This window comes from Harpia harpyja, chromosome 3 (assembly GCF_026419915.1).
Source record: "Harpia harpyja isolate bHarHar1 chromosome 3, bHarHar1 primary haplotype, whole genome shotgun sequence".
NCBI classification, from domain to species: Eukaryota; Metazoa; Chordata; class Aves; order Accipitriformes; family Accipitridae; genus Harpia; species Harpia harpyja.
This window is the reverse complement of record NC_068942.1, coordinates 28,743,362-28,770,128: the sequence shown is the minus strand read 5'-3', so window position 1 is coordinate 28,770,128 and position 26,767 is coordinate 28,743,362. Positions and strand designations below refer to the sequence as shown.

Here is a 26,767-nt window from a genome sequence, read left to right as displayed (position 1 = left end):
GTGAGCAAAAGAAGCCTTTCAGAGAGCAAGAAGAAAAGCAAAGAGCTGGACAGCGTAGCAAAATTCCACATTTATATGTGCGTCCAGTTGTGCAGTAACGGGTTATATAGAGCAGCGGTCTGAATCAAAGCCTCAGTCCAGACCCTGGTTCAATCTGTAGGTACAGGAGCCCAGCCATTCACACAGTAGTATGACAATTTATGGGGACTGCGAGTTATTCAAAGAGTAACACTCAGGCCACTTATTTCTAGGGGGTACAGGGGCGCAATTGATATAAAACGTCCAAAACCCAGGCTCACCAGCTATCACAAGAGCGACTTTTGCGGAAACAGTTAATCAAGCAACAACAGCAGACCAAATGGGAGGTAATGGGCTTCGTAGTAACTCAAGAGTGTGGTCCAGATGGGAAGCTGAATGAATTCAACCCCGGGAAAAAACAAGCAGCTTGACTACACCACAAATAACGGTAGACAATGATCCTGAAATGTTTTTGAAGCATAAAATGCTTTAGGTTTCAAGGGCTCTCTCTAAGTCATTTAGTCTACACGCTTCTTAAAGCAGGATCAACAACAAAGTTAGGTCAGGTTGTTCAGGGCCATGTCCAATCAAGTTTTGAATACCTCCAACAAAAGAGTTCTCACAGCCTCTCTGGGCAGCCTGCTCTAGTGCTTAATCACCCTCACTGTGATTTTTTTTTTTTTTTTCTTTATGTATCTAGCTGGAAGGTCTCTTGCTGCAGTTTGTGTCTATGCCTCTTGTTCTTTCACTGTGCATGGCTGACAGAAATCTGGTTCTGTCTTTTCTATAAATGCCTTTAACTTTAGGTAGACTGCAGTTAGATTTCCTTGATCTTCTCTTCTCCAACCTAAATAACTCCTATTCAGTCATCTTCACCTCCTGCATCATATGCTCCGGCCCTAATCATCTCAGCAGTCAACTGTTGGACTTTCCGAAGCTTGTCAATCTCTCTTTTGTACAGGAGGGGGCGATACTGGCCATAGTACCATATATATGGCCTCAAAGTATCAAAGAGAAAGGAATAGTTGACTTGCTGACTCCTACTAACATAGTATGCAGTTAGCTTTCATTGCTGCAAGGGTGTTTTGTCCACCAGGGCTCCACAACCCTCTTCTGCAGTGCATCTTCCTAGCTGGCAGGCTGTAATGTTCCGTGAGTTTATTCCATCTCAGATGGCAGGACTTTTTATTTGTCTTTGATGAACTCTTGAGTTTCTGCTGGCCTCTATCTCCAGCTGGTCAAGGTCTCTCTGGGTAGCAACCCTGCCATCCAGTATATCAAGCAGTCATCCCAGTCTGAGGTCTCACATCGACTTAATGAAGAAATATTCTGTCCCCTAACTAGGCTGTTGATTAAGATGTTAAATAGCATCAACTTCAGTATCACCCAAGGAATACCACTCGTAACTGCTTGCCAGTTAGATTTTGAACCATTAAGCCTAACGGTCCAGCCACTTTTTTTCCTGTTTGTAGTTTACCCATCCAGTCCATATCTCCCCAACTTGGACACAATGATGCTATGGGACACATTGGCAAAAGCCTAGACACTGCTAAAGCAAACGTCATTCACTGCTCTCCCCGGTGCCAGCCGTCTCCTCAGAGAAGGCATAACCATTGGTATGGTACAGTTTGCCCTTATTAGACCTATGCTGCTTGTTCCAAATCACCTTCTTGGCCTTTATGTGTCTTGGGGAGGATTTGCTCCATAACCGCCCAGGGACTGAGGTGACGCTGACTGCCCTGTTGTTCCCTAGGTCCTCCTTTTTGTTCTTTTTGAAGATGTCTTTTTCTAGTCAGCCAGAAAAATCTACTAGTCACCATGACCTTTCAAAGACCACAGAGGAAGGCCTCAGAATTACGTTGGCCATCTCCCTCAGCACCCTCAGATGCATCCCATCTGGCTGCATGGACTGTGCATATCCAACTGGATTAAGTAGTACCTAACTCAAATCATTCTCTACTACGGATAGTACCTCTCTCCCTCAAGCTCAACTACTAGGCACAGAGATCTAAGAGGGCCAAGACCAGTGCTTACCAGAAAAGATGAGGCAAAGAAGGTAGCAAGTACTTCAGATTTTTCTATGATGTCCTTCATCAGTGACAGACCACCCCATCCAGCAGGCCAAAATTTCTCTTTGGCCCTCTTTTTGTTTCCGATGTATCTTTAGCAGCCCTTCTTATTCTCCTTCCTGTCCTATTCTCCTTCCTATCTCTCTCCATTTTTAAGTCCATCTGAATTTTCATCTTTCTAATTCCATTTCAGCGTGTCAGAGCATGATTTTATATCCCTCCCTGGTATCCCATCTATACCTCCATTTTCCATACATACTTCCGCTTCCTGTGTGCATAGGTGATGATCACCTTCTTTCAGACTAGTTTTAGGATAAGATCTCAGATTACGGATCTTCTTTATAGTAGTCATGAGAAGTATGATGTCTTACCTATCTCTCGCTCTATTTGTGATTCTAGGTTGGTTTTTTAATGGTAGCTCTCTGAAGAACTTCTGAACAAATGGAACAGAACATGTAATTCTCAAACCACATTTAAATCTAGGCTGAAGGATCAAACTTCACCTGCAGTCACTGCAAAATTAAAAGAACAATCAGATCTTTCCCCTGGCAATTCTGACATAATACCCTTTTTAAGTCTGTAACAGATGTGCTTTAAACATATCAGGAGAGAAAAGAAACAAAGTTTCCCAGGTGAAGTTTCATTTTCCTTCATCCTCACTGAGAAACAGCTGGAATGCAGATAATGTACACTCCTGTAGTTTCCTATATACTCTCATTATGGTTAATGACCTAGTCAGTACAATTTTTAACTTCATCTATACTTTGCACATATCCAACCATTTCTTCATTTTCTCAGGATTTCCTAAAATATTTTTTATCTCTTTTACTTGCAAATAAATCCTTATCTGGTCACAGAAAGATCACTTCTCAAAGACAGTCCTGCCTAGTTCCATTATGATAAAAATTATTCAGGTTAAAGAAATTAGGATATTTCAAAACAAGTAAATTGAAGCTTATATGTACATGACTTAATTTAAATAACCTGTTTTCTTCACATCATTAATCCCACCTTGATATCGTTGCCAGAGAGCAATGAGTCAAATGGTATGGAACAGAATCATGAGATGCATATTGAAATAGAGATGCTGGCCCAGATATAAGGCAGAGAAACTTTCTGGTTCATGTTTCCTCCTTCTGGATTTCTGAACAAACATAACCATTTGATTCTATGGAACAAAGTTTTTCTGATTCCCTTCCAGCTCCTTTGAGATAATTTATAGCTGCAGAGCGTACTGAAGGGAAAATTCAGTGAACTGTCCAAATGCATAATTGAAACTGCATAACCATAGGATTTTGTACAGGGTCATGATAGTGGTGAGATTATTTTACCACTTGGATCTTAAGTGCTTCACTGGCTTAGATTTTATAGAATGCAAATGTAGAAAATAAATGGTAAAAAAAGGAGTTACAATTACTGTGACAGGAAGTTCAATGTTTTGACAGCAATCCAGAGGTGGTGAATTAGATGTAAATATAAGCAAAACCAAGAAGGTTCAGAATTAAATATCTGAAAGCTGATCTGGAAGCAATGTAGAGGTCAAGATCAAGAAAAGTCCTAATGGAATTAATCTCATACCCAGAAAGACTTTATCCTGAAGGACCAAATAGGAATGTGAGATGCAGTCAAACAATGAAAATGAATGAGGTACATTCTTGTGAAAATGGAAGAAGAGACCAATTAGAATTGAGTGTAATGATGTTTGACTTCCATACAGACTGGCTGTTCTCCATCATAAAACAACCAAGACTGAAATGAACAAATGGAGATGTTTTACAGTAGGAAGCATTGTGGTATAGTGTAAATGAGAAAAAGCTGTAAAGTCACCCTTAAATTAAAAATAATAATAATAAAAGGTCAGCATAAAATCAAAATACAAAGTAGGAAATTAAGTATTGTCATCTTTTAAAAATATACAAAGAGAGAATAGTAGCTTTAAATTAAAAAATTTTAAACAAATCAAGTATTCTTAATATCTGTCTAACAAAATTAGAAGATCTGTGTTTTATGAAAGCTCAGTAGCCACATTCAAAATAGCCCAGAAGACCACCCCAAGGCACATATGAAAACAAGGAATTACATTATCTCTAGTGATTCTGTAAACTTGCTTGAAAAGGATAGTTTAGCAATGGGATAATCTCAGCTGAAAGACTATGAAGATTAAAATGTGTTTGTTCAGAAGGAATTTGAATGAAGCTAATAGATAACTAGATGTATTATTGTGATAAGCCAAACGAAAAGTGGGTAGAGACAGAACTATTGAGTGAGGGACCCTTGCCTGTTATTCAAAAGGGAATCAGTGATTTGCTAAATAAGATTCAGAGGCCAGATGTCTAAGGAAGTGTCTGAGGGATCAGACAGAAGCAGGGAGTGGTTTAGCAAAAGGAATGTTGAGTTATGGAGGGGAACAATCATTAAATGGGAGACTCAGAAATCAAGTCAATGAACTGAGCTGAAATACCAGGAGTGAGAGGAGAAAAAATATGGACTGTGAGATACCGATGAATTCTTGCTGTATCAACATACTGCCAGCCAAGCATTTTAACCATACACATTCAGCACAGTTTTCAGATATTTTGCTCAAAATTGCCTTTTTATGATAACATTGATGTATTCTACAGGAATATTGAGTATAAACTTAAATTAAATGTTTTCCCTTGGAAAAATAATTAAACTTCTTATTCATTTTAGAGCATATCATGGTGCATTTTAATTTGGAAAGAAAAAAGGGTAACACCAAATTACCCTAATAACCAAAGTAATACTAATAATTTTGAAATTAAAAAGATGAGTTCATTGATTGTGAGCAATTAGTCTACAACAGCAGGTAGCATGAGATTTCATTTCACTGAAGAATTTCTATTTCCTGCCTTCAAGGGATTTAGGTTTTTATGTTTAAATGAATTTAAAAAAAAATCCTGAAGCATCATAACATGTACATACATAATGTCACAGTGAACCTTGTCCTTTCCCTGTGTAGCCTCCTCTTCCTCTGTGACCCTGACTGCGTACGGCACGGCACTTGTACGGTTCCCAAGGAAGCATCCGACTCATTTTTCCTGAAACAATCAGTGCTCACTTACACCTAGGTAGTATTCCTGGACCTGAACTCCCAGGTATGTGCACCTGGAGTTGCCAAGATCACCTCTGAATACCTGTGATGGTATGAAAAGCTCATGGGTGGAGATAAGGACAGGGAGATCACTTACCAATTACCATCACAGGCAAAACAGACTCGACTTGGGAAAAATAATTTAATTTCTTGCCAATTAAAATAGAGCAGGATAGTGAGAAACAAAGACAAAAACTAAACCACCTTCCCCTCACCCCCACCTCCTCCTTCTTGGTGTTCACAGGTCTGTTTCTCAATTTTTTTTTAACTCACTCATCTCTGTTGTGCGGCGTTTTGCCCTTTCTTGACTATATTTTCCCCAAGGAGCCACCACCTCACAGAGGCCGCCCTGCAGCCCCGCTGCCCGTGCCTGGGCACCTGCACCCCGTATGCATTCAGAATCAAGCAGAACCGAAAGGTACCTCATTTGTGCTCCAGGATTTCTGAGGTCATAACCAAGAGCAGGGGGTTCCCAGCCCTCCTCCGTCTGGCAACGACAGGCTTTGGTTAGTCAGCATTTACATTTAGGCAGCGGTCACACACTCCTTTCCAGTTGTTTCTGCAGCACAAGATATAGATGCACCAGCACAGCCTGGGAAGCTGTTTTGGAATTTTGTTATTTGAACTAATCCAGCCACTTTGTGAGATGCTTTGACAACATGTATTTGTCTTTCCTGAGGCTTTCTACAGCAGTATTTTTAGCCTGTCCACCTGAGACACTTCCAGCTCAGCATACTTCTTTCTTTGAATCCAGCCTGTATCAAGCTGCAGGACTAGCACAACTGATGAACTCTTCCTATTTGCGGTTCAGTAGCTGTTTTAGCAGGATGTAGGAAAATGCCGAGGAAGACATAGAATATCTCAGTGGTATTTTCTACCTCCAGATCTTTAAGAAGAATTCATTCCTGCTTACGATAAGAACTTGTCATGACTTCCCATACGCAAACTGGAATGCTTGAAGCACGAACCCTGCACAGATGGGTAAGACTGCATTGTCATAACCACTGCATGCGGTCACTCGTGCTAGAGGGGCATTTATTTGACACACACCTCTACCAATTTCCTCAAGATATTTTAATGCCTGAAGATTTCAAATGCTTCTCCCTAAACCACGCTGCTTGCCGAACTTGCAAAGGTAAGCAAAATCCTGCCGTACCCTACTGTGTGGCAAGACAATGTCTTCTAATAGCTGCTTGGCTCATCTCAGCAACGCAAATGATGGCTGCATTTTCATTACAAGATGGACAGAAAAAAAGTCGTCTTTAAAGCAAAATCATGCTTCCTTCCATATCTCCGGCAATTGTAATACTTCTGTCGATATCTCATGCAGCTGAGTCTGGAGTCGAAGCACATACGCACTGGACATAAGGGTTTTACATGGAGGCAGTTAAGAGGAAGCAAAGAATAAAACACAGGTTAGAGCTGAGGATAAGCTTTTATGGGATATATGCCTGAGCATGACAACACTACAGCACTAGTGAGGAGAATGACAGATGTACTGCAGTGGCTGGAAAAGAAAATTAGCTTCCTCAGGATCTAATTTGAGTATACTTGTTTGTTTTACCAGAGCTATGTTATAAATATATTCTGAAGAGTGCCAATCACTTGCAAAGCAATCTCAGAATGATACGCATTCAATTACAAAAGAGTGTCGTGGTGTGAAATCTGGAAGACTTTTTCTTAAGCCATTTAAAACTGGACTATATAAATAGCTAGACAGCATTTTGTAAAGAGAATCATACTCTGAGAAGAACATTACCTTAACGACCCAATAGATGTTTTGATTTTCTAATTTGTATGACAGAGTCGTCTCATAGTGCACATAACTAGGGGGCTGTAACAAGTACATGCATTTTACTTACTATATTTAGTAACAGCCTCTCAGGAACCTGGAAATATTCATTTCCTTATTCTTCTGTGTTTTTCACATTATTTCAAGGGCTGTATTTACAAATGAATTATCTAGATCTAATCTACATTATTCCAGTGAGAAATTAATTCCTCTTTTACTAACAGCAGCATTCAAATGTTTATAGAACTGCCACTCTTTAACCAGTGATCATGATCCCTAAATTCTCCTAGTAAAGACTGGGAAAAATAGACCCAATGTTCAGGCAATACAGATAACCAGGCTAAGGCTCCAGTTACAAGCAATTTGCTTCCTCCTCTTGCACAGCAACACTGCTGGCAGTTTCATCAGACTTGTAGATTTTTCTGGTGCTACAATAGCCACTGCTGGAGGACAGCTCACCGCTTGGACAATCAGCAAGTAGCGCTGCATAGCAGGAGTAGGTTGGTAGACCTAAACAGTTGGTGCCGAGGACCTGATGTTGATGCTATACATGTTTCAGAGATCGTTAATGCTAAAACTAGTTTGGTCCCATGAACCAGGCGCTTCCAAACAGGCAGGGTGCCCGAGGTAGGCAGGCATGGAGCACACAGTTGGGTTCATTTTATCCGACGGGAATTTCACTCGTGCGCGGGGTGACTGCTCCGTGACGCCAACGAGTGCCTCCGTGACACCAACAAGTGCAGTGAGGGAGATTCACCTCGAAAGTGCTTCTCTGGTCTTAACCAAAATCCTAACGTGAACATGTCCTGTCAGAGATTCCTCACGCAGAGGAATCTTTTTGTTTCTATGTGACCATGTCATATGGTGACCGGTAAATTCTGTATTTAGCTTCTTGGAAGCGTAACAATAGTTAGGGAGTAACAAGCTTCTTCATATAAAAGAACATGTACAATTACTTTGTTAGAAGAGCATGATAGACTGATGTTTATATTATGAAAACACCAATAAAAAAGACAGTATCAGATGAGGTAAGGTCCATGAGTATCCAGGCTTAGCACAAAAAAATTATTCGTGGTCTCTAGGTCAAAATAATCCGCATTCTAACCTGCACTGCAAATGTTACTGAAACTCAGAGACTGCAATAGTGTCAGCAACTGCTTGAGGGGAAGCATTAACAAGTGGATTCTGCCTCTAATACTCCTTCAAAGGCCTGTTGTGCAGGGAATTTCTGTGAAGTTGTGAAGCTGATCTGGAAGGGGCAAGGAGATGAGCCGTATAACCTTAATAACACTTAAACCACTAGACTGAACAGCTCTAGGTTGGTGAGTGTTTCCGTAAGGTGGAAACGCAGGCTAAGATTTGCCCCTGAAGTAATAAAATAATATGGACAGTTACTTCAGTATGTCAAAGGCTAGATAACAAAAGCAAGGAAGAGAACAAAAGAGGGCAGATGAGTTGATTTATTTGGGTTTGTATTCTACGTAAACAGAAAAGAAGGATTTTTCATGTTCTCTGCAGCCAACACTGATAAGGCATACAAATGGTATCAAAACCAAGAATTTCTACAGGTATTATCACCTCAGTGTTTGCATATTTTTCAGATTTAGAGTGAAAGCAAAGGCACTTCCTTGCTTATCAGTAAATATAAAGAAATATATGGAAAGGAAAATGTCTTAAAATTTGACATATTAAGATACTTAGACCTATTGCCATCGTATAAGATTATGCTCCATTACATACTATTATACATGTGTGGATATACATAACTATATAAATACACAACCATGTAGTACAGAACTATATAATATTTTGTTCCTGCATTACAGCTTAATGACTACAAGATGTGCCCATTCAAAAATGTTTCAGAGTTCAAAAGTTTCAAACCCAGTCCACTTTCCTCCAGACTCTTTATTTCTCACGTAGAATTCTGGTTCAGTTCTCAGCCAATACAGGAATGACCCATGGGGACAATTCCTTTTTTTGTCTTTGGTAAAGACCCTGGTGGACATGTAATAAACACTTAACCCTTACCTTACCAGCGGTGGTGTGAGAATATGCCTTTGCTTGAAAGATTGATACTGTGTAATTCTGCTCTCCCATTAATCACAATCCCTATGTTTTCCATGTCATGCGATAAAGGTCTTTTCTGAAAATGAAAACCTCTAGTTCCTATCCAGTGTAGAATTTTTGTTTCACGTTATTAATTGTCAATTTTAAATAGAATTTTAAGATTCCATGTAAGCCATTTACTCAGTAAAATAGGAGGAGTTGCAATATGTGCATAAATTCTTTAATGTTCGTGGTTGTTTATCTGGCTTATCCATTTAGCATAAGGGATATGGATAATTGTGAAAAGGAGTTAATTAGCAGTGGGCTGAGAGGCTGTAAATATTTTGCCTACATATATTCTATATACGAAAAGATTGGCAAAAAGGAAACATCATAATATTCAAGCATCTCTCTTTTTACATATAGTTGCAAACTTTCATTCTGAAGGCACAGTGTTTTTAAATTGTTAGCTATAATTCCTTTCCATTCTTCATAGAATAATGAAGAGCAATAAAAAGATAGTTCTGTGAAATATTTTAATTTATGCACATTTTAGAAACCAATTTGGTAAATGAGAAATTGCAAGACATCTTTTTCAACATATTTTCTGACAACTCCAGGGCAAGTCTGATGCTGTTCATCATCACCATTATAATTTAACACTTACTCTCTCCAACTTTCTCCATATTTTACTGTTTTGTGTATGTACGCACTCTAAGTATATCTTAGGTTTTTTCTTTTTCACTGATGTTATTAGTCATTGCAATGAACTTAACCATGACAATAACTCCGTAGCATTGACAGTCTTGTTGCAATTATTCCAATTACATCTGGGTGGAAGGAATTAGAATTCAGACTAATAATGCTGAGAAGCTTTAACAGCTTATTTTAAAAAACATGAAAAGAGAGAACATGGAGAAACTATAGAGACTGATTTTTCAGCACAGAAGTCAATGAGAAATTTGCCTTTGAGGGTCTGGCATTCAAGGTATCAATTCCAGGAAAAATATTTAGGATAAATCTTCTCAAAAGAGGAAGAAATTTTTCTGAAAAACATGTTTTAAGGAGTTGGAGATCCTGAGGTAAAAAATAGAAGAATTGTGCTCTTTATCTGCAACAAGATCATGAGAAGATGCAAAGACAATTTGGATTGCTTCCTGAAAAGTCTTCACCTACAAATCACACGAGACATGGTACTTTGTTTTGTAAAAATTCAGACCAAGACTTAAGTTCATTTAATCATCATCAAAGGTAAAGGGAATCAGAAAACAGAAAATGCAGAAAAAAAATAGTAAGCACTGCAACAGTTTGTCTTCCAATTTTATGCATGCTGTCATTTTAAATTTGGCTCCCAGATAGGACATAAGTGAATTTTCCATTAGACATTTTTTATTACAGGAATTAAATAATAAGTACTAATCTTTAAGTGCTTAAATCCTTGAAAATGGACATTCACATTTCAGGTTTCAGTTAATTTAAAAAAAAATGGGGACCCCCCCCTAAAATTTGGATAGAATTGGACTCACTTTTAAAGGCAATTAATTTGATCTAAAAAAAAATTCGTTAAATCAAATTTACATTGCATTTGAAAAATACATACTTGTAGGATTTCACTATTAATCCTTTCTGACCCTTCTCTACTATGAAATTACCATATCACCTTTTGCCTATCTATCTCAGATAGGCACATAGTAACCCAACAAAAAAACTTCAGTAGATTTTGCAGTAACAGAAGTTTCAGTTGCCTATTAAATAAAAAAGTACGAAAAATGTGCTGCTTTAACATAAAGTTCTGAAAATTACCACGGTTAACACTGTATCATTTACAACTCTTATTAATGTTGTTAGGTAGTTTTTAATATTTCTGCAACACCAAAAGTATGCTAAGTGTTTCCCAGTCAACTAGCAACTGCTAATTCATCTCTTCATGATGTATCATTACACACATTCAGATAAGTTGACAGAATTATCAAAAATTATATCATAAAAGAATATATATGAACACGTATGTATGTATATCTCTGTTGGTTCTATAAAATGCTTTTTAAATATGTTTTTGTATGCTATTTTGTCTACCCTTTATAATTACAAGAATTTAAAAAAAGAAACCCTCAAAGGTTTGGTTCTTATTTGAGTAGATGTTTAACATTATGTTTTTTCTTTAATCAAACCAAACTTACTTCTAATTATAATTATAATTATGCAGATTAACAGTAAAAGAGGACAACACTGACATAATACCCTCACAAAATGGGTTATACAAACTGCAGCTTGAGGATGCTTGAGTTCATGTAAATTCTTAAAAACTACCAAGTCATTTAAAAAAAGTGCATTTCTACAATTGTATCTACAGCTTGTTGAAAACAATACTAAAGGATTGTTGAATTGTATTCTTCATATTTGCTCTCTTTCACTGTAACTGTGGTTTTACAGATGTGGGGAATGGAACTGCCGTGACCATAGTCACATCTTAAGTTCATCAAAGACAATTTGGTCTTGAATAAAAAAAAAATTAAAATTACACACCACTGTGTAGTTTATTATTATATAGGCTTTTTGTTTGTTTTAATCTGCCAATGAAAGGATGATTTTGAAATTATTTCTACTAATGCCATATTATCCTGCAGACCATTATTAATAGTACTTGGTAAAAGGTGTGTGTTGCAAGAGATCATACTACAGGTAGATCTGACTAATTTGACTCATTTTAGAAATTATTTTTCAATTTCAGCTCTTTTTAGAACACATCATATATTTTTGATCTACTCAGTAAAATCTTCTGGATGCTAAGATATATGGATATCTTTAACACAAGGTTACCAAATGTGAGGTCCTTTTAAAAAATCTCCTGATTTCCATGACATGTAAAAACATAAAACCATCAATGGGTCAGAGAAAAGGGTCTTTTTTGTGCCCGTTTATCCTGGACTGCCAATCACCAAAATCCTTTTCAGGGAACCAATGATCCTGCAGATCCTGTTTCTTTTAAAAGATCAGCTGATACCCTGGATATTTGCCTATGAAAAGTTTTCCTGCTTTGTGCAATAATGCACTAAAACTGCTTAAAAGGTCGCCTCCTTCTGCTGGGCCCTCTAATGAAAGGATCAAGATTTTGCTCTTTATTTTTAATATTGTGGCCGACTCCATTGCCCCCAGGAAAGCCTTAAAACCTCAGGTGAGATGTACAATGCAACTTCAAAGTTGCTCCCAAAATGTCCTCCCGGATTGTAGAGAATTGCAATAGAAAGGAGACTGGAGAATCAATGGGAGTGTCTGGATGTGGAAATAGCAGAAGAGGGATGTAAGGAAAACTGTTTATGGCACCTAGATGAGCAAGTCAAGAAGATCCCTGCACTGGTGCATGCAGTGTACTCAGGACAAGAAAATTCAGGACAACCCACACCTTGAACAGGACGAGCACCTTAAGACACAAAGGTACAGGGACAAAAGAAAGTGAGTCAATCCAACTGACGCATGGAGGTTGGACAGGACTGAGGGAAAAACAACCCTAATTGAGGTCAGCTCCTAAGAGATATAAAAAGGACATCCAAAACTATCATGGCTGCCAATCTACGAAGAAGCCAAGAGACATGATAATGCCTCAATAGACAGTGCTCCTTGTCTTCCATGTCATCATGAGGAACCCTGCCCAGCCCACTTGGGTACATTTCCCTTAATCCTTGAATGCTGGACAGACCACTTGGACAAACACATGCTCTGCTTGGTATGAGAATGTGTGTATGACAGTGAATGAAGAATTTTTTGTTTTAAAATAAAACCATGTTCCCCTCCTACAAGGCCTCATGATAAATTTTGTTACATTGTTGTTACCAGAATTCAATATTATTATTTCCTCCAAGATCTCAAGATGCCAAGAGCTAAGAAGTTGTAATCACCTGGTACTAAAGGAAATGCAGTGATGTTTAATTAAACAGCTATTTTCCTGCTGAGTGCAAGGCCATACCACAAGATCCCATAAATAAGTGTCTGTGGTGGGTTGACCCTGGCTGGACACCAGGTGCCCGCCAATGCAGCTCTATAACTCCCCTCCTCAGCTGGACAGGGGAGAGAAAATATAACAAAAGGCTTGTGGGTTGAGATAAGGACAGGGAGAGATCACTCACAAATTACTGCCATAGGCAAAACAGACTTGACTTAGGGAAATTAATTTAATATATTGCCAATCAAATCAGAGTAGGGTAATAAAATAAAAATAAATCTTAAAACACCTTCCCCCAACCTTCCCTCCTTCCTGCCTCAACTTCACTCCCGATTTTCTCTCCCTCCTGCCCCCCAGCGGCGCAGGGGGACGGGGAATGGGGGTTGGGGTCAGTCCGTCATACCTTGTCTCTGCCGCTCCTTCCTCCTCAGGGGCAGGACTCCTCACTCTTCCCCTGCTCCACCGTGGGGTCCCTCCCACAGGAGACAGTCCTCCACAAACTTCTCCAACGTGGGTCCCTTGCCCGGGCTGCAGTCCTTCAGGCACAGACTGCTCCAGCGTGGGTCCCCGGCAGGGTCACAAGTCCCGCCAGAAAACCTGCTCCAGCGTGGGCTCCTCTCTCCACGGGGCCACAGGTCCTGCCAGGAGCCTGCTCCAGCGCGGGCTTCCCACGGGGTCACAGCCTCTTTCGGGCATCCCCCTGCTCCGGCGTGGGGTCCTCTCTCCCCGGGCTGCAGGTGGAGATCTGCTCCACCGAGGAGCTCCCTGGGCTGCAGGGGGACAGCCTGCCTCAGCATGGTCTTCATCACCACAGGCTGCAGGGGAATCTCTGCTCCGGCGCCTGGAGCACCTCCTCCCCTCCTTCTGCACTGACCTGGGGGGCTGCAGGGCTGGTGCTCTCACATCTTCTCACTCCTCTCTCCAGCTGCAATTTCTGTGCCCCAGCAACTTTTTTCCTTTCTTAAATATGTTAACCCAGAGGTGCTGCCACAATCGCTGATGGGCTCGGCCTGGGCCAGCAGCAGGTCCATCTTGGAGCCGGCTGGCATTGGCTCTGTCGGACATGGGGGAAGAAGCTTCTAGCAGCTTCTCACAGAAGCCACCCCTGTAGACCCCCCTGCTACAAAAACCTTGCCAACCCACTACACTACCTAAAGAGGGTCTGCAATTTTTCTCTACGGAAACAATCATTTCAATATGTAAAATTAAAAACAGTAGTTCTTCTTACTGTGTCCAAAAGAATTCATAGAAATAAGTTGTACAACAGAATAATCTGACATCATGCACCAGAAGTTTCAGCAACTGAGCCTATTTGCATGTATTTTTGAGCTTTTTCTTTTTCACTGTTCAAAAGTTCCAGCATTTGGTTTTATTTCCTTGTAAGTCTATATAAAATGTTCAGTACTTATGAACAACAAGGGCAGAAATCTATTACCATTTTCTTTCAGGGAACAAATGCTTCAGTACTATTTTAATGTTGTTTTCATTTAGAACTTGGTTTTGCATGTTATTTATTTGTTTATTTATTTACAGCAAGAAAAGCAATAAACACCTGCATTTAAATGCCTTTTTGACCAGGAAAAAGCTAATTTATGGTTTTCGGAAAACATCTTGAAGTGAAAACTAAAATGGTAACATGTAAATAGGCACTTTTCTTATATTTTACGTGAACGCAAATACAGAATAGAGAATGTTTTACATTTGGACTGTAACTCCACTTGATATCTTCAGACAGCTATGGATAGCTTGTGTATACATATAAAGAAGCAGTAGGCTCAATTTTGTTTCAGATGAAAGGGTCTTACACACCGATCTGTCTAATAGAATTGATGTACTTCTGAGGAGCACCATAAAGCAGCACTTCAACAAATAAAGGTCTAGCTGCAAAGCTGTGATATGAACAAAAAGACAAATACATGCAAATTAACACTTTTCAAGTGCAAAAAAGAGGCAAAAATATTATACTCTAGCAATAAGTCTTATTGACCTGTTGTGAGAGAAAAGAGAAAAAGCTTCTACAAACATACTGTTGCCGGTAACCAGGAAAATGGTGCAAAGTTCATTTATATGCACTTAGATTAAGGAAATAGAGTCCATAAATATTGAGATCCATGAATATAGTTGGATCTTGCATATTCTCAAGCTTTCCTAAGAAAGGTCAAAGGTGGAGATATTACAGTCAGCTAAACTCACTTTGCACCACGAAAACCAGAATTTCCTCAAGTGGCACAAAGCCAACAGAAATCAGAAAGACACTACCTGTATCAGCCACCTGATGCTTTACTTTATACAAAGGGACAGGGACAGGCGAGAGTGTTTCCAGTACTTCACTGATTTCAGAGCAGAGAGTATGCTTGTACCAGAGGCACAAGTCGTTGTTAGACTCATTCTGCAGCTGCAACTTGATCTGGAGTCAAGTAACTGGTACCTATAGACCTCTTTAATGCATTTCCACTGAAAGTGAGTCATTTTACCTTCAAAGAATAGAATGTGTAGGGATACGGGCCACTTCACAGCAGCATTTCTCTCTCAGACATACCTATGCACACACATAAGTACCACTGTCATCCGAACAAAACACCCTCCTTTCTCCTAAAATTACATCCATTCATAACCACAGAGCTAGCAAAGTTCGAAATATAAAAGAACTATTACATTATTTAAACTATGCTTTCACCATTGCTGGGTTATACCTTATAAATTATTTCGTTTTTTGTTTCAATGTTTCAATTATTTTTTGTTTTAAAGTTTCAAGTCTAATTGATATCACCATGAGAAAACTATTTCTCTCCTTTCAGTCTAAATTTTCATTTTCTTAATTTCACACTTTCTTCATATTCATTTATAATTCCTGTTGTTATTCTTTTGAGAAGAATAACACTTTCTTCTATGAATTTACAACTTGCAGACAGACAAGCCGTCTGTCTTCACAACTGCCTTTAAAAAAATGCTGGACCAAGTTAATAAATTTTGTAACAAACTATTTGTCCTGGTTTTGGCTGGGATAGAGTTAATTTTCTTCCTAGTAACTGGTACAGTGTGTTTTGGATTTAGTGTGAGAAGAATGTTGATAACACACTGATGTTTTACTTGTTGCTAAGTAGAGCTTATCCTAAGTTAAGGATTTTTCCGTTTCCCATGCTCTGCCAGCAGGCAGGTGTACAAGGAGTTGGGAGGAAGCATGGCCAGGACAGCTGACCTGAACTAGCCAAAGGGATATTCCATACCATCGGACGTCATGTCCAGTATAGAAACTGGGGAGAGCTGGCCAGGGGGGTGCGGATCGCTGCTTAGGCATCAGTCAGTGGGTGGTGAGCAATTGCATTGTGCATCACTTGTCTTTTCTTGTGTCTCATTCCTCTTTTTTTGTTATATTCCTTTTTCACTACAATTATTATTATTGTTATTGTATTTGTATTATTATTGTTGGGGGGGGGGGGTAGATTTTAGTTATTAAACTGTTCTTACCTCAACCCATGAGTTTTATTTTTTTTCCTGATTCTCCCCATCCCACTGGGGTGCGGGGAGTGAGTGAGCGGCTGCGTGGTGCCTAGTTGCTGGCTGGGGTTAAACCACGACACTATTATTCGATAAAGCTGATAAACAGCAAAGGACTTTAGACCATACATAGGACTAGTTCTTTATAGTCAAGGCCTGGCAGTTACAAGACTTAATTTTCACTTTTCTTTGGTCGCAAATCATAAATTATTGTACCTCTCTACAGAGACCTTGTGGTCCGTACCAAATGGAGGATTTATTAATGCATTATGAATGATATACGCCATGATTTTGCCGTGAATCCAGAACCCTCTTTTTCAAAAAATTGGAAAAAAGGATAATTTGATTTGATTTGATCAAAACATAGCTTGTATATGAACTGTTGATCCATCACATTCTGTCATGCTCTGGAGAGCAAAGGAGCCTCTTTATCTCCATATCATCTGCATTTGTGATGGCAAATCTCTTAAAAGGAATACACTTTGACAAAAGGTAAGGGAATTTCACATAATATCTTGTCCTTGTGATATCATCTGAAACAGGCGGATCTGGAACCAATTGATTGAGTGTAAATTACTGCCAACTTTGCTTTGAATAACAAAATGCTCCAGAGATTTCTGAGATACGTAGCCATAGGGAGCTGTCTGGCTACATGAGGATTTTTATATGTTTTTTAACACATCTTTCAACTTAATCAGATATACAAATGCACAACCTGGCACTCAGGGAAATTATGTGGATTTGTCACACTGCCTGAAGTTTGGGATCTGTGAACCAACGAATGGATTACACTGAACCATGAATGTAATTTGTTCATCTGTAACAGATAAAATATGGATATTTGCCATATTAATGTTTAAGAATCTGAGAATAATAAATAATTTTAATGGAATTTAGTTTAAGCTGTTCATTAAAAATTAATAAAATTCTCTTTATTTTCCAAAACAGAGTAAGATAGTATAAATTGTGTGCATATGAAAAGGACTGTAACAAGCAGAGCTGGTAAACTGTACTGCTGAATTATTATGAATCTCCTACTTGTAACAATTCAAAACCTAGGATGAAATGTAAAGGCAAATGCTTTATGTGTTAAAATGCCTGGTAAAAAATGCACTGACAGACCTCTTTTGTCCCTGTAGTGCACACTTGGCATTGTTTATCATGGATATAATACTAATCATAGTCATATGCTGGTCTATGGTACCATGGAATAAAAAAAGAGTCTATAAAGTCTGTTCTGTGTCACATAGAATAAGACATCTGGTTGACTTTTAAAAAGCATATAGCAGTCTTGCAAACTGATAAGAGAGTTCATCAGTACATACACTTTTTAAAAATCACTGAGCAAATTTTTCTTCAAATAGGCTTTAATTTTGAGGATTTGTATGCACAGATTTTAACAAAAATAAGAGAAAAGAAAAGAAGAGAAGAGAAGAGAAGAGAAGAGAAGAGAAGAGAAGAGAAGAGAAAAGAAAAGAAAAGAAAAGAAAAGAAAAGAAAAGAAAAGAAAAGAAAAGAAAAGAAAAGAAAAGAAAAGAAAAGAAAAGAGAAAAGAAAGAAAAGTATCAGCCCTTAAGCTATGATCACATTCTTGAGGGGCAAAGGATCAACTTTTTTCTCTTGTCTGTCTTTTTCTCTTGACCCTAATGATTTGAGACTTGGTGGAATAGAATTCCTTCTGCATGGGGATTCAGGGAAGATTCTGCTTTATGATAGTATTTTGAAAATTTGGTGGCACAATTCATAAAACCGCATGTTACCAACGTAGTTTGTGGTTTGTTTTTTTCATGGGTTTTGTTTTTTTTTTACCCTATGCTGGTCGATGATTGCTTTAGATAATTTTCTTCAAATGTTATTAAGAGTTATCCACTGAATATTTTGGATTTTTTTTTTAAACTGGCTGTCCATATATATATTTACACTATTTGCACTTGTAACTTAAGTGACCCACTACAAGCACTTTGACTGATATTTTCCAAATTAAAAATACCATTACTTTTTGTAGATCTTTAAGCTCTATTTCTACTTTATTGTTATCTTCAAACTCTGCTTGCAGAAGAAATCAGTCAAGAATACCAGTATGAAGTTAAGCACTTTCTGGATAATTGCATATTCATAACATGAGGCTATTTATCTTCAGCTAGTAGAGTTATATCTTTCTGTACCTTTTTACAGTTTACAGTCCATCAGATTTATCCTTACTGGCTAAAAAAATAGACATCATTTCACTTCTACTTTTGTAAATCAAGATGAACATCACTGATAATGGCAGAGCTAGAACATAAGAAATAAGAATATTTGACATCAGAATCAGACCCGTCAGTAAAGCTGACAAAGAATTTTCAGAGTATTTTTCCATCACATACAATATCAGTCAATTCAAAGTGAAATGGTGCATAGAAACATCACTTTTCATCATAAGGTGTATGAAAAGTGGAAAAATCCATTTTTGTGATGATATTGTAATAATTTTGGAATTTTGATTTTCAGAAACACTTTCATTTCCATTTGTTTCAATACTATTTGCAAAACACTGAAATTGGAATGAAGAACTGTGGGTTTTATTTCAAAATCAAAAGTTTCAGCTGAAAAAAAAGACAAAACTGAAAAAAAAAGAGATCCACAGGGTAATTCAAAATAATTTGACTTTGCTTTGTTCTACAAAAGCAGAAATTCACATTTTGTTAAATCCCCAAATAAAATAAAAAATATGGCTTCCACAATGATATACCAATAAACTCTTTACACCATTTTCTCCTCTGGAATAATGAAATTTTTTTGTTTTTCCCAAAAGTATTTATCAGTAGTTCAATTTTAACTAACATTTCTGAGATATGTTGAAAATTGCTGTCCTTGGCATTGCTTGTTTTCTATTAACCAGGGAAGGAAAAAAACTCTTCAGTTAATTATGGGACACCTTTGGATTACTACATTGGTTCAAGTAGTCTGGTTCAAGTAGTCTGGAAATCTTTCCACACCACTCTTGAGGACTTCTGTCTCACAATATACTTTTGTGTCACAGTCACTACATTTGTTTTTGACCAAGGCCATCAAAGTGTATATAACTTGAAGCTGAATCTCCAACATATTTTCTTATAGACATAAACCACCACACCTTCACACAAAACCACTGATGCCAGTTTTAAAATGAAATATAAAATGTAACACTTAGAAAATGAGTACTATTTTCCTAATCTAAAAAAGATTCCACATCATATTTCAGTAGTGTCTGCACATGCTCAGGTTTATGTATGGTGCCTATGTTCATAATTCTAAACTGAAAAATTAAGTATTACTGGTTTACAAAAAAGACTCTTTGTTGTGCAAAAGCATTACAGTCTAGGAGAGTATTTGCCAATCTCCAGGCTGCAGCCTTGGAAGATGTTCTGCAACAAGGGTCTCTCAAGGGTGGTAAGATTTCCAGGTGTTTGGCTTAACTACCAGGTTCCATAATGCGAAAGTCATGAGAGCTCAAGCTGTGTTGACATTTCTGATGTGTTGGGCTTGGTGCAGGTCTGAGCATCAGGATCAGGCTAGAGCTGTGACTGGGCTCCCCTTTTTTTTTTTGGAAGGGAACCTGTAAGCCCTCCCACTTCTGAGCAGCCACAGATGTAGGACTACATGGTATTTAACTGGCAGGTAATGCGATGAATTTTGAAGAGGTCATGGTAGTTCAGTTGAATTTTTTAGGATCTTAAAAAGTTATTATAAGTTTATACAGTTAAGATAGTCATTTGACCATTAGATCTGTTTTAAATTGTATTGTTTATCTAGATATTGGTACCAAAAATTTCACACAAACTTCTTCCTGTCTGAGGCAGAGTATCTGTCAGCATCTTTCAGGATGTGCAGTTCTGGGTCATACCCTAGTTTGGAATAAGCTAAACAGGCATCTCTGGCCAAAGATAACTGGAAAAGATGTAGGAAATAAAGATCTCCCATATGAATACCAAGGATTGTACCATTTCCATTTAAAAAACAAAGTATAGTAAGTTCCAGCAAAATGCTTCAGCAAATAAAAATGGCAGTCCTCATCTCAGAGGAATAAAAGAAGGGATAAATATATAATACATCTAAAATAGCAAAACCACAAAAAGGCAATAAACCTCACAAAGCCTAGAATTTTGTCAAAAATAATTGTTAGTCTGTCTTTATGATCTGCAAATAATGAACATTTAGAACCCAGACAACAACAACAAAGTATACAAGATTAGCCCTCAGATGCTGTAAATAAGCAAACCTTGCTAAATATTGATCTGAATCATTAGAGTTAGTTGAAAACCCAAAGCTCTTTCAAACATGTCAGTGAATAAATGTCACCTCCATTGGGCATCCAGCAGGTCTTAGTGGGTCTAAAGTATGTCATGCAATAAATGAGATGTTGGCCAAAATTTTGTAAAGCATACCAGATGCACTTGCTTATTTTGTCAAGTTAACAGTCCGTATGTCATGTTTACATAAAGAAATATGTTTTTTAAAGGCTTATGCTAAAAGCTCACACATAACAAATTCAATTGTATTCAATGTATCCAATTTTAAAAGCATAAGAGTCTGAAATGACCTCAAGGACTTAAAACCTGTTGGTCCTGGTATCTTAAATATGAGACATGGCTTCCTTAAGGAATCCTCCAGCCTACTGGAAATATGATTCACACAAAATTAAAACCTCACTGCCAAATCTAGTTAATGGTAATGTAACACAGAAAATCACCTAATCTGTCTTTCATTAAATCTAAGATACCATATAGAAAGAAAAGGATGCTGCAGATTTGGGGCAGTACCATTTGTTTTAACTTCTTCACTTCTATGTAAAAGTCAAACTATTGACTGGCTCTGGGCAGCGAACACTGGACAGCATCAGATGAGCTGCTCAAGCACCACGGCCATGTCCAGGAAGGTGGAGGAGACCAAGAGTGACCTCCTTAGAGGTGAGTTGCTGAGAGGAGGGATTGGCAAAGCCTCAGCTAAAGTCAGAGCTCCAACACCACAGACACGGAGAGGAACCCCAGCCAGGGCAGAGGTGGGGATGGGGAGGTGACGGAGTGGGAAGGTTTAACTGAGCTTGATTTTTCCAGAAATCACACATTTCAAAAAGTAGGATATTTTGTGACTTCCGTGTCAAATCAATGAAACCTAAAATATAGAAATGTGTTATTTATGGTTTCTTATATTAATGTTACAGGTGTTTTATTGTAGTCTTTTGTCTCTTCACCTGGAACAATATTCAGTTTAGGATTTTTCATCCTGCTGTGACCAGCAGGAAAGAATAATTAATCCTACAGAAGCAAGAAACACGTTGCCTCTGGAAGTTCATGCGGAGCTTAGAACTCGACAGGAGCCTGGACCCAGAAGCTCTGCCTATTACAGGAGCAAGTGTGTTTCTGTAAGAATAAGAAATTCATGGCCTCCAGCTACCAATGACTTCAGCACTTATAGACCCCATGCCTCCCTCTTAGACAGGATTTTACCTATGTGAAAGCAGGTGTCTTGGCTCTCAGCTCCTTCTGCCTGCATTGGTAGCCGATTCCTGCTGAGTTTGGAGCCATAGCTGCCTTTTTTTTTAACTTCAAGCCCTGAAGATAATGCATAATTTGATGAAACCAAGCCAAAATTGCTCTAAAAATACCCCAAACAAATTATGGACAAGAGCACATTTTTTTTGTACAGAGAAGGCAACTATACCGTAACACTATTCCTTCTTTGATTTATGAGACTGAATTACAGAGGATGGGCTATGCAGTCTTTGTTAACGTATTGCTCATCTTAATTGTGTAAACAATGTCAGCTAGGTGGTAAGTAGGAGGCCTGGCTCCTCCTGCTCTTAAACCTTTGTGTAATCATAATGACAACACAGCCATCAGGACACTCTAAGAATAGTGCTCACCTCCTCAAAACCCGTTAGGTAACCATGTCCCTGTCTCCACTCTATTACAGCTAAAATAACAGCAAGGGAAAGAATTTTATTTTTACCTGTGAGCTGTAAATATTTTTACCTGTGTATTTTACCTATATATTCAATTTAGAGCTGTATATTTTTTACCTGTGAGCTGGGCTGTGGGGAAAAGCTAGTGTTTAACACAGTCTCAGCTAATTAGAGATGCAGCAAACTATTTGTGTGTTGATCTCAACACTTGCAACACTTTGGGGATAGGCTACAGATTTTTATTTCGGCAGTGAGTAGCAGTTAACCATCGATCCAACAGAAAGAAGGCTGCTATTTGGGGAAATGCTAAACCATTTGCTGACAGAATTCTGAAATTGTTTAGAAAAGGACTGAGGTGATACCTTACTTTTCAAGTTCTCATATAACCAGGCGACATATACCATGTATAAGAGTTGCTTTTTAAAGACTGAATCACATCCTTAAAAAATCCAACAGACAAATGTGCTTGTACACTTGTTCATAAACACACAGGCAAGCATGTGGGCTGAAGCCTATAGCTTATATTGAGACATTATATATGGATAGATACAAAAACAGCGGAGAAACCTGTGGAAGAACAAACTTTAGGCATGGCTTATCTCACCTCATTTCAGCCATCTAAAACGTTGGCATCTGATCCGAGCTAGTTGACTGGGCTGCCACTGTGGCCAATGGACAAAGAAGGGAGCCCCGGGAAGGGACACGTACTGCCCTAGGGCTGGCTTCCAAGGGAGACGGGGGAAAAAAGGAATGTGGGTGACTAAGTGACACCAGCCGCCCAATTTTACCTGGAGTCAGCCAGGGTGATTCCCACCCTCTTTGTTCACCTAATTGCTAGCACCTTTTAGTTTATTATCTCGGTGCCATTGTCATGTTTTCTGAACGCATCAAATATTGACGCATTGATTAAAAGTTGCCTTGGAACTATTAACAGCCATTTATCAGGGGGTTACATATACAGCATCGCAGGGATACTTACTCATGCAGGACATTCCCAAATGCTGAGCCACTGAAGAATGTCTGCACTGCAACAGTGGGTTAGGCAGGCACCCAGGAAGAAAAGAATTTTAATGGTTTAGCTAACATTGCCTCAGCAGGCCCCTGGCCCATTGCACACACCTTCAGCCCCTCTACCAGAACGTGCTGCTGTGCTGCTGTTCTCAGAATGGATGAAGGCCTCCATCTTTTGGCTCCTGGAATGTTCTCCCTTTATCTTCCTGTCAGCTTGTCTCCCTAAGCAGTTTGTAACAACTGACCTTCACTTGCCTAGAAATCAAAACAAATAAAGATATTTACTAACTGTTTTATCTCTTTGAAGACCATCTCCGTCAAACCAAAGTTCGCACCTTGTCAAAACCAGAATCGCTGACACTAAGAAATTGCAAAACTGTCCTTCACTTGTGTCTTGGGAATGCTGACAGGGATGGATTGTGCACTATGTTTAGTAATTTATTTACTTCTGCTTATTTTGCACATAGCTTCCTATTAAGTTAATCAGTATAATACTACAGGGACTGTACATAACTCACCAAAGATATAAAGGAAAGGGATTTCAGTGACCAAGGCAACTTGATCAAATAATGCAAAAATAATATGAAATGCGACCAAAAAATGCAACATCTAATAAATTTTCATCAGTATCTTAGATTAATACAGTAATACATAGTAATTTCATATCTGTCATAACTTTCAGTGTGCTTCTAAGTCACTCATAAAAAGTGAGCTTATAAAAATCCCAGCCAACCTCCTCAAAAATCCAATTTTGCAAATCTTTCATTATTATAGATATTTATTAATAAGGTAACCCGATAGACAAAATGCTGAGTGACTTCTATCGGTTCTTATCCCCTCAAGTACTACTAATCCCCTCAAATACTGCTATAGTATGTGTCCTATAAAAATCCCTTCTACATCGCACCAGGGGTCACAACAGAGATTCAAAATTATGGCAAACTTATTTACAAAATTAATCATAATCAGCAGTTTGAACTGACTTGTTAATTCAGGTTTTTATGTTAATTTAATTGCATATGAATGTTATCATGTAATATTTTAATGGGTTTTTTTAATAACCCCGTACCAGATGGTGTTCCCTTAAAACTACCCATTTTAAACCACTTACATTTAATCTTTTCCAAGGTAAATTTATTTATACCAATTTTTACCTTGAAAAATGGCTTGCAAAATATATTAAAGTAGTAAAAATAGACAAATTAGCAAAAAGACATGGACGAGAGCTCTGTAAAAAAGCCGGGATTTTTGTACTTAAACTAAGACTTATTCTTTATATGGAAGCCAGCAAAGGCTTTGTTGTCTTGTTTGTTTTAACTGTAAGCTTAACTTCCCCATATTCATGGATTTTCATAGTACATGTTATTTTTCATCTCACTCTGTCTGTTTTCATCTCTTTCAGACCAAATTGCATTCACCTAGTACAGAAGACAAGGACTAGTTGTCCCCTTATCTTGTAACAGTTCTTTATGAAGGACAGCCAGTAACAAACAAAAAAAAATTACAATCAAATGTCAAGAGTATGGACTCAGAAAGAAAACAGAAAACAACTCCGATAATGTTAATGTTATCCACAGTAAGTTTGCATCCCGAAGGCACTTAAACCTCTGTTTAACTTTATGCACAATTAATGCAATTAATTGCAATTTATGCAATTAAACTTGGGCATAAAGGTATAAAGGGGCCAAGGCATTCATTTCCTTTCTGTTACAGAAGGTTTTAATTCTGTGAACACATCCCAGCTTTTTTGCATCCAGTGTCATTGTTCTGCACTAAGAGCACCACAGGTTGTAGTTGAAGGATAGAGGAAGGAAAAGGTTCTGTTCTCATTTTTATTATTGTTCCCTCCTTAGTTACCTTGGCAAAGTAATTTAACCTCTTTGTATCTATAGAATAAAGATAGTTACTGTAACATCTTTTGAAACACTTAAAATCTGCAGCTGAAAAAGAAATTATTATTCAGTGCAGTATCATAAATACATTACAAGAGTGAAGAGTGAAATGGAGAAAAGAGGAAAACTATTTAAAAATAAGCAGGTACAATAAAAAATTGGGGGCAGGGGGAAGTAAAATAATGCAAGTTTGTTTCATTCACAGTGTCTGGAGGTTCCCTCACTCATGAAATCAAACTTTAGGGACTTGTTTCCACTGCCCATCCCTCATTTCTATGAAAGAGGTGATCATAACACAAAAATACAAGAGAGCACAAGTGACACTTTTGTTGGCAGGAGTACAGATATGCCAAATACTGAAAAAAATAAGTAAAAAGAACTCTTAATTCAAACTGAATGGCAGTTCTCTCAGAGAAAGAGTGTGCCTATGTTCATTACTCAAGCAACCCAGCCCATTGTGTATTACCCCTATCCCTGTATAATCCCGGATTAGAGTTTTTTATACAGAATAGTACATCACCCAGGTTGTCTGTGACTATGTCTATAGCATGCTTTAAGACACTTCCAAAAATCAGTCCCATAAGGTGTGTTCATTCTCTTCAGGCCTTCATGCTCACGCCAGCATACCCCAGGCACAACCACAGAGCATAACAAGGAGACTTCAGACATCATACCGCTCCCACACGCCCTCACAGCGTGCCTGCAAAAACCTGTTCTGGGGTATATCTGACTGATCTACCCTGTATCACTGCATGGGAGGCACTAATTTAATTTTGTACCGGCACCTTTGAAGCAATTTGGCAACAAAGGAAGAACCCTGGGCTGGTGACTTTTGTCTGCCCCTTCCCACTGCCTTCCAAAGGGCTGTTGGTGGCGATGTCTGAAACTGAAGATACACTCATATCTACAGACTGCAGATTCATCTCACCTGAACTCTTGAGCAGCTCAGCCTCCACTCTCCACCCTTACATGACGAGGACACACCAGTACGTCCTGTGGTTCCCTTCATTCTGTCCTCTGGATCATGACCAGGAAGCTGCTCTATCTACAAACACCCAGAGACACAGCACAGACCCTGCAGAAGAAAGAGTGATGAGGAAAAAAGTCCTCTTGGGGGGGTGTGAATGAAGCGTGTGTGTGCATGTGTTTCTAGATATGCAGGAAGCAAAAGATGGGAATTAAGGCATTCCTTCATGGTGTCAGTTTAGGAGATAGTACTGGGTACATTTTATTTCTCATGAAATTTGAAATATATTACAGGATAAAATACTTTGCTGTTTTCACTCATGGAGCTCATGGCCAAAGAACAGCCCTGAACTGACAGACAAAGAGCTACCTGGACCCAGTGTCCAGCTCCTCAGGGTCCTCCTGTGGTTCTTCACAGCAGCTACTCAAGGCATCATGCAGAGGACTCTGTTGACTCACCCAGCCTCAGCTCTGAAGGGAGCACTGACTGCTGAGTC

The 26,767-nt window shown here is 38.5% G+C and overlaps 1 long non-coding RNA gene across 1 annotated transcript; it reads right to left on the bottom strand.

Moving 5' to 3' along the window:
• Nucleotides 1–14,084: 14,084 nt before the first annotated feature.
• On the bottom strand, nt 14,085–26,734 carry LOC128139435 (uncharacterized). Its single transcript, XR_008234384.1, has 4 exons — nt 26,641–26,734; nt 26,233–26,379; nt 23,521–23,667; nt 14,085–14,869 (listed from the first exon to the last, which is right to left on the bottom strand). It is a non-coding gene; the product is annotated as an uncharacterized LOC128139435 (long non-coding RNA).
• Between the last annotated feature and the right edge of the window lie 33 nt (nt 26,735–26,767).